The following is an 8,586-nucleotide window of genomic DNA, read 5'->3' on the forward strand; positions in this document are numbered from 1 at the left end:
GGAGGGACTGTTACTGAGGCTCCAATACTTTGGCCACCTGATGCGAAGAGCCGACTCATTAGAAAAGACCCTGATGCTGGGAAAGATTGAGGGCAGGAGGAGAAGGGGGCAACTGAGGAAGAGATGGTAGGAGGGCGTTACCAACTCATGGGACTTGAGTTTTAGCAAACTCTGGAAGATAGTGAAGGACAGGGAAGTCTGATGTGCTGCAGTCCATGGGGTCACAAAGAGTCAGACACAACTGAGTGACCAAACAACAACAACTAATCTGCAGAAATAGAGGAATCCTATATGTTGCACCCCTGTTAACACCCTTGTACTCTTGAAGGAAGTAGGCATTTGCAGCACCATCTCTAAGTATGGAAAAATTTTAGAACAATATCATCAAATTGTCACAGAGGCATTCCCAGGACAACTTAAGAAAATGTGGACCATTGATGTGGTGAGGAAGTTCTCGCCTCCATCCCAGCTTTTTTTTTTTAACATTCCCCACAAATAAGGGAGCTGCAAATGCCCAAGGGATTAAAGTGTAAATTCCTTCCAGCTCATATAACTTACCTGGATTGTTTGCTGTAAAGAGACTGTTTGTTGTTCAGATAGTTTGTCTTCCTGACTGAGAACAAGCAGAGAAATAGCTATCACCAGCCCTGTGTCATAGCAGGAGATGCAGCAAGAGTAACCATCCAACATCACTAAAGTTGCACAATTAGGCTGCAGAGCTGACGGGCAGGCACAAGGCTACTGGACCGTGGCACAGCTAAGTCCAGGGGCCAGAACTACCGAACTGCGCTCTAGAGCCCGGGAACCACAACTACTGAGCCCATGTGCCACGATTACTGCAGCCGGCGCCCTAAAGCCCGTGCTCTGCAACAAGAGAAGCCGCCTCCATGAGAAGCCCTCACACCACAACTAGAGAGCAGCCTCCGCTCACTGCAACAAGAGAAAAGCGCACACAGCAACAGAGACCCAGCACACCCAAAAGTAAATACATACATCTTTAAAAAAGAATGAAACAGGAATGGAGAACAAAGAAAGTGTCAAATGAGTGGGCAGATTTCAGTGGCTGTCAGTTATATAAATCAGTAATAATAACCACTGGGTCTTTTCATCTGTACAGATAGACTTCAATCCCCAACTGATAATCCTATGTCAGGAGCAAGAACAGGCTGAATGTTCCCTAAGATCTGTGTATTATCTAGGAGGAGGGGGATGCTTTTCATTCATTTCAAAAATAGCTTAATTTCATATGTTTATAATTTCTAAAGTAACCACTAAAAGAACAAAAAGAGTATAATTTACAAGCCAGTGAACTGGGAATAAATGGAACAATATAAGGAAGAACTGATAGATCCCAGAAAAGGCGAAAAAAAAAAAAAGAGAGAGAGAACATTGACAGCATAAAATAAGATGGCAGAAATAATCCAAATATAACAATTAACATTAAGTGTAAATGGAGTAAATGCCTCACTTAAAAGGTGAAGACTCCATTTTTAAATCCAATTTAGAGGAGATGCAGGGAAATACATATATTTATATATATATATAAATATATATCTATATATGCATCTCGTAAATTGTGTGTATATATATATATAAAAACTGAGCAAATGCTAATCAAAAGAGAGTAAATGTCCCTAATTAATATCAGATAAAATATCATTCAGCCTTGAAAAAGAAGGAAATCTTGCCTTTTGCAGAAGTATGAAGGGACCTTGAGGGTATCATGTGCTCAGTCACTCAATCGTGTCTGACTCTTTGCAACCCCACGGACTGTAGCCCACTGGACTCCTCTGTCCATGGGGATTCTCCAGGCAAGAATACTGGAGTGGGTTGCCATGCCCTCCTCCAGGGGATCTTCCCCACCCAGGGATTGAACCCAGGCCTCCCACATTGCTGGCTGATTCTTTACCACCTGAGGCAGCAGGGAAGCCCTGAGGGCATTATGCTAAGTGAAATAAGTCAGGAAAAGAATGGCAAACACTGTATGTTCTCCTTTTTATGGGGTATCAAAAAGGCCAAACCCGAAAAGATAGCAAGTAGAATGGTGGTTTCCAGGGACTGGGGTTGGGAGAAACAGGAAATGTTGGTCAGAGAGTACAAACTCCCAACTTGAAGGTGAATACATTCTGGGATCAAACTGACACACAGTGACTATAATTAACAATATTGTATTACATACTTGAAAGTTGCTGAGAAAGTATATCTCAAATGTTCTCATTACAAAAAAAAAAAGTGTCAGGACTTCCCTGGTGGTCCAGTGGCCAAAACTTCATGCTCCCACTGCAGAGGGTCGAGGTTCCATCCATGGTCAGAGAACTAGATGCCGCATGCCACAACTAAGACTTGGCACAGACAAATAGATAGACAATTTTTTTAAAAGTTTTTTAAGTGTAAGGGGGGACTTCCCTGGTGGTCCAGTGATTAGTGATCTGCCTTCAAGTGTAGGGGGAACGGGTTCAGTCCCTGATCAGGGAGCTAAGACCCCACATGACTCAAGGCCAAAAAACCAAAACATAAAACAGAAGCGATGTTGTAACAAATTCAATAAAGACTTTAAAAATGGTCCACATCAAAAAAAAAAAATCTTTTAAAAAAAGTGTAAGGGGAAAGAGGGACCCTTTTATAAAAAGGTATAATAAGTGAGAAGATAGATGGGTTAGCTAACCATTTTTGTGGTAATCATTTATAATATCTACATGTATAGATCACATTGTAACCTTGAACTTACACATGTTGTATGTCAATGATACCTCAGTAAAGCTGAAGGAAAATAAAAGTAGTGGATGAAAGCTTAAAAGAATATTAAATAAAACATAATTTTAGTCCAAGGCATTTTTAGAGTCAGATAAGATTGCTAGGGGGACTGTTGGGGCAGCATCCATGGTTTGACTGAGGTGTTCATGAGAACGTGTTCACTTGTGGCTGTAGGTTTAGGATCTGTGTACTTTCTGTACAGAGGAAGTGGGGGAGGCTCTGGCCTCTCAGGCTTCAAGTCTCTTTCCTTCCCCCCAGAGGCTAAAAAAGGACTTTAACTTAAAGTCAGACTTGCAAGTGGTGAAAAGGCAGCGTCTGTTCTGTCCAAGGCCTGAGGTTTTAGATCCTAGAATCTCCCCCCATGTGTCCCTGATATGCCTTGCATTATGACTTCCCTAGTGGATCAGATGGTAAAGAATCTGCCTGCAATGCAGGAGACCGGGGTTTGACCCCTGGGTCGGGAAGATCCCCTGGGAAAGTGAATGGCTATCCACCCCAGTATTCTTGCCTGGAGAATTCCATGGACAGAGAAGCCTGGCAAGCTACAGTCCATGGGGTCGAAAAGAGTTGGACACGACTGAGGGACTTAAATACACACCACTTGTCTGGCTTTGCCTAATTAACACTTTTGCCTAATTGAAACAGATAGATTTGTGTGCCGGCTGCATGTGACAATTAAGGACAAACCCGCTCCCCCCCAAAAAAAATCAGTAAAAGTGAAAAATGAAAGTGAAATTCGCTCAGTCGTGTCCGACTCTTTGCGACCCCATAGATTATACGGTCCATGGAATTTTCCAGGCCAGAATACTGGAGTGGGTAGCCTTTTCCTTCTTCAGGGGCTCTTCCCAACCAGGGATCACACCCAGGTCTCCCACACTGCAGGCAGATTCTGTACCAGCTGAGCCACCAGGGAAGCCCAAAAATACTGGAACGGGTAGCCTATCCCTTCTCCGGGGGACCTTCCCAATCTAGGAATCGAACCTGGGTCTCCGGCATTGCAGGCGGATTCTTTACCAACTGAGCTATTAGGGAAGCCCAAAAGTGAAAAATAGACTTTTCTATAAAGTCAGATTTTAAGTCCCTATTTATACAAAAATCTTTTTAATGAGATATACATACAAAAAACATTCTAGCCCACTGACTTTATAAAGTGACTGAAAAGTACATAATTTGTGGATTGGGCAGCTGTGTGCCTTGGTTCTCCTCTCATTTCATGAGCAGGAAAAATGAGGTCAGGAAATCCAGAGCCTGAGCTCTACCTGGGAAGTCTTCAGCATCGCAGGTGAGCCCCTGGCTGGCTGTCTGCCTGCTGGCTTCCTCTGTCCTCAGCCAGTAGGAGAAAGACCTGCTTTAATTGTCTACAATGAGCCGAGCTCCTGGTACTCCAGAGGTGTTGAATGCTTGTAACACTTCTCTAAGGTGAGTGTTTATGCTTACTTTAGAGATGCCAGCCCCCCAGCACCTGAGAGTAGTAGTACTGCAGGTGCCCCGGGGAGCATGGTCCTCCCTCTGCAGAAACTACAATATCAACACGTTTAACTAACACCAGCACCAATTGTGACTGTAGGTGACTGTCTCCAGGTACCTGTCTGGAGATGTAGGAAAATGCTCAGACAACATGACAGGTACCCTCAGGGAAACAACGTGAATGCTTCAGAGTCTGCTGGTTTCAATCAGCTAGGAGGGAGACCAGGGGTCTTTGGGGCACCTGGATGGAGGTGGTGGAGCCCAGAGAGTGAGTGCAAGCATCCTCTTCCTCCTCTGTGTCCTGCCAGAGCCCAGGTTTCCGAAAAAGCAGAAAGATACCATAGAAAAAGGCTTTTGCACAAGGCTAATTAACATTTTGGACCCCGTGGATCACCAGGCTCCTCTGTTCTGGGATTTCCCAGGCAAGAATACTGGAGTGGGTTGCCGTTTCCTTCTCCAGGGGATCTTTCTGACCCAGGGATTGAACCCACGTCTCTCTCGTCTCCTGCATTTGCAGGTAGATTCTTTACCGCTGAGCAACCAGGGAAGCTCAACTAAACCCAAGTGTAAATCCTGACTCTGGCACATGCTAGTTGATGATAGACAAGTTACTTCTCTGATCTGCACTTTTCTAAGTCAAAAAAACGAGGAAACGCTTACCTAGAGAAATGTTACGAACATTCAATGCATCTGGAATACCAGGAGCTCAGCTCATTGTAGACAGTTAAAGAAGGTCTTTCTCCTACTGGCTGATGACAGAGGAACCCAAAAGACAGACAGACAACCAACCAGCTTTCCTGAGGGTCCCAACACCCCCTTGGGGATCTTTCCAGCCTGGAGACCGCTCCCCTCCAAACCCAGTCCACATCCCCAGAGCGATTCCTGCCTGCCTGCCTGTTTTCTGAAATTCTGGAAATGTTCTGTATTTCCACTGTGCAAAAACCACGTGGAGCCACTGAGCCCAGGGGATGTGACCAAAGCGATGGAGGAGCTGAATTCTCCATTCCCTTCGTTTCACAGTAAAGAGCCACATGTGACCAACGGCTTCTGTTCAGAACGCTGAGTCTTCACAAGCTCCAAGAGACCCACTTAGTTGCTGGAATGGTCAGATGAACTCCAAGTAAGGGCACCCCAGCATTGATTAAGCAGCTCTTCCATCTGAGGTCTGCATGAATTGCTGGATTCCAGGACTGGGATTACAAACATCAGATAAATATTGATTTTTGCACTTTCATAAAGCAAGCCGTCCTGATTGGACATAAAACCCAGGCCCTATTGGAGCCATTTTGATTCATTGGGTAATTATGTCTAAAATATGTTCTGTTTCTCTCTTCATTGTTTCATACTCCGCATGTCCACCACACATTTGCACACATGTGCATGCAAAACCTCACACACTCAGCACTTTGATATCCCAGCCTCCTTCTCCATCTGCTGTTCTGCTGGTGGCCAAGGCTGTTGAAAGGGCAGGGAGCTGGGGTCCTGAAAACTCCAACCGGGCTCCCCAAGAAAAGCTGGGGAGGGTGTGTTTGCTCTGCCTCCTCCTTCAACCCCAGCACCTGCACCACCTTCCAAGACTGGCCTGGGGCAGAAGGTGCTTCCTGGGAATCAGAGTAACTACAATAAATAGATCTCTAACTTATTTCCATTGTCATCAAAGAAAATACTATATTTAATGCAGTTTAGTTGCTAAGTCGTGTCTTACTCTTTGTGACCCCTGTGGACTGTAGCCCACAAGAATCCTCTGTCCATGGTATTTCCCAGGCATGACTGCTGGAGTGGGTTGCCATTTCCTTCTCCAGGGGATCTTCCTGACCCAGTTATCGAACCTGCGTCTCCTGCTTGACCAGCTTTACCACAAAGTCATCTGGGAAGCCCATGATAGTAATCATTTATTTTGTAAACATACCCTGTACATTTGAAAACAAAGAGTATTCTGCTGTTGTTAGATGAAGGGTTCTACAGGTGTCAATTAGGTCAAGTTTTTTGAGAGTGCTGTTCACGTTTTCTATTCTTGCTGATTTTACGCCTACTTGTTCTATTACTGAAAGAAGAGTATTAAAATTTTCAACTTTAATTATTGGTATTTCTATTTCTCATTTCAATTCTGTCAGTTTTTACTTTATGTATTTTGGAGCTCTCTTTTAGGTACAAATAGATTAATAATATTTCATTTATTTCTGCTATATGATACTTCCATCATTACGATATAGTCCTCTTTGTCTCTAGTAATATATGTTTTCTTAAAGACTCTTTTATCTGGCATTAATAAAAATCACTCATCTTCCTTATGATTATTGTTTACACGTTTGCATGAGATATATTTTGTCATCCTCTTACTTCAACCTTTTGGTGTCTTTGAACTTAAAGTGATCTCTTGCAGACAACATCTCTCTCTTTTTCCCAGTCTGACAATTTCTGTCTTTTGCCTGGAATTTTTGGTTCATCCCCATGGTTATGTCTGCCTTTTGCTATTTTTTTTTTTCCCTATTGGTCTCATCTTTCTCTCTCTTCTTTATTTATTTATTTGTCTGTGCTAGGTTTTGGTTGCAGCTCGTGGGATCTTTGATCTTTGTTTCAGCATGCAGGTTCTTTAGTTTCGGCATGTGGGCTCCAGTTCTCCAACCAGGGATCAAACCTGGGTTCCCTGCATTGGGAGCATAGAGCCTCAGCCACTGGACCACTGGGGAAGTCTTCTCTCTCTTTTTAATGCCTGTTACTGTTGCACTATTAAGTTAAACAAATATGTTTTAGTATTTCGTTTTAATTCTTATACTGACTTTTTAGCTGTATTTCTTTGCATTGTTTTGTATTTTATGTAAGCTTTACAGTATACATTTTTGATTATCACAATCTATTTCAAGTTAATACTGACTTACTTCAAATACAATACATATAGAAATTTTACATTTTTGTAGCTTTATTCCTTTTGTGCTGTTTCTGTGCTATTGAGTGTATATATATATATCTCTTTTTATATGTTAAAGTCCAACAAAGTGGAATTAGAGTTTTTGCTTTAGATATTTCTTCTTTTAAAGTGAGAGGGAAAAAAGAAAATCTTTACATATACATATATTCTCCACATTTCCATTTTGAGTATTCTGTCCTTCTCATATCTATGTTACTATCCAGGTTCCCATCTGATATTTCTCTTTAGCAGTTCTTTTAGCACAGGCCTGCTAGCAACAAATTCTCTCAGTTTCAATTTTAAAGTGATTCTCTCTCTCTTAATCTAAAAATGACTTTATTTTTTGTCTTCAGTCTTGGAAGATAGTTTTGTTGGTTAGAGCTTTTTATTTTCTTTTAGCACTTTGAAAACGTCATTAAATGGAATAGGAAACCACCGAAAAGAATAGGAAGCCACTGTTCTTTCACAGAAAATGCAGTAAATCCACAAAGTATGTTAGGCTGTCAGTGTCTTTTAGATTTTATTATTTCTATGAAAAGTTAACAATAAATCATATTGTTCCTCGTGTATGATGTAAATTTTTCTTTTCCTCTCTTAAAGATTACTTTTTTACTTCTGGCTTTTGGCAGTTTGATCATGAAGTGTTTTCTTTTTGTTCTTTGGGTCAAATCATTTCTATCATTCTATCAAATTCAGGGATTCTTTCTTCTCACATTTCAAATAAATTCATGCCATGAATTTTTCATTTCAGTTTAGGGGCTTCCCAGGTGGCACTAGCGGTAAAGAACCTGTATGCCAATACAGAAGATACAAGAGATGAGGGTTCAATCCTTAGGTCAGGAAGATTCCTTGGAAGTGGGCATGGCAACGCACTCCGGTATTCTTGCCTGGAGAATCCCATGGACAGAGGAACCTGGCAGGCTACAGTCCATAGGGTCACAAAGAGTCAGACTCGACCAAAGCAACTTACCACAGCACACAGTGAATTTTTAAGTTCTAGAACTTCCATTTTCTTCTTTTTTCTATTTCTCTGTTGAGATTCCTCATTTGTTTATTCATTGTTAGCACAGTTTACTTGAATATATTGAATATATTTTTTAATAGCTTCCTTGAACACTTTTTCTGCTAGATGTACTGTCCGAGCTGACTCCGAGTCAGTTTTGATTAAATTATTTCCCTCCTTCCTTTTGTCCCTGGGGATGCAAACAATTTTACTGTTTCTAAGCACGTCTAGTGCATCTTTATTTAAGACCAGACATCATAGGCAATATGTTGCAGCAATTCTGGATTCTGTTTCACTCTTCTGAGGGCTCTTGGTTTTAGTTGACAAGCAACTTGCCTGGATTCAACCTACAAGTCTATCTCACTTTCAGTGGACAGCCACTGATATCTCTGCTCATTTCTCTTTCTGAAGGGAGGAGGGCTCTGATTCTTAGAGGTTCCCCTTTCACCTGCAT

This window comes from Cervus canadensis, chromosome 7 (genome assembly GCF_019320065.1).
Source record: "Cervus canadensis isolate Bull #8, Minnesota chromosome 7, ASM1932006v1, whole genome shotgun sequence".
NCBI lineage: Eukaryota > Metazoa > Chordata > Mammalia > Artiodactyla > Cervidae > Cervus > Cervus canadensis.